Source organism: Eptatretus burgeri, chromosome 3, assembly GCF_056783735.1.
Source record: "Eptatretus burgeri isolate ZD-2024b chromosome 3, Ebu_testis_v1, whole genome shotgun sequence".
In the NCBI taxonomy this organism is placed as follows: domain Eukaryota; kingdom Metazoa; phylum Chordata; class Myxini; order Myxiniformes; family Myxinidae; genus Eptatretus; species Eptatretus burgeri.
In genome coordinates, this window is record NC_140963.1 from 106,796,977 (window position 1) to 106,798,002 (window position 1,026).

A 1,026-nucleotide genomic window follows, 5' to 3' on the forward strand; every position below is an offset into this window, starting at 1 on the left:
CACGGCCTCGCCTGGCCACACACTAAGCCAGCGACCACCGTGGTCGCTGACTGAGCTGAACGCAGCGCAGTTATAAATAGCCTATAAATGGCGGTGTACACCAATGAGCGTGCATCACGATTCCATGAAATTGGGCTTCCCTGTGGCAGCAGGCAGCAGTTCCGTGTGATGAGTTAGGCTTGGTAATTTACTTGAGTTTCCTTTACGTGGGAACGGACAACATCTGACGACTTAGACGAAGTGACGACTTAGAGATGACGACTTATAGACTTTATGCAAAGGGATTTAACATTAGATAAATTCGGGACTTTTTTTTCGGGACATACATATATAAGTGTATATATATATATATATATATATATATATATATATATATATATATATATATATATATATATATATATATATATATATATGGTATTGGAAAACCTACCCGAAGGGGAGAGCATGCATGGACACCGAGGTGACCTGAGGATTTCATTAGACTTTGTATCGATAATCCTTGGTCCCTTGTCAAAGGGTTGTTTGTGTGGCATGCGTTGGCTCGGCTGTGTTTTTCCAGTGTAATGTCTTCCCCCTCCCCCTCTGTTACTTTCAGTCTTTCTTCCTTTTTGGTTCACGAAAAAATATTCACGAAAAAAATAATTGGTTCACGAAAAAATATTCACGAAAAAAATAAGTGACCACTATATTCTTTATTGTTGTGTGTCTGTCTGTCTGTCTGTATGTATGTCTGTTTGTCTGTCCCGAGCATATCTCCGTGGGTTTTGATCCGATCCTGACAAAATTTTGGTGGGGGGTTTATATCATGATCTAGTTGTGTTTTCCTGAAAATGGGCGTGGTGCGCCCATTATGGGCGGAGCCACACCCCAAAAATGTGTTTTTAGGGTGTAGCCGATTTCAATTTGCATCTTCTTCTAGGGGGTTTGTCGAATCTGGCAGGGTTTCGGTATTTGGTTAGCCCAATGGCACCTGCATAGCCCCACGGAGCTCGATTTTTCATTTTCGTCCCAAGGTCAAGGTCA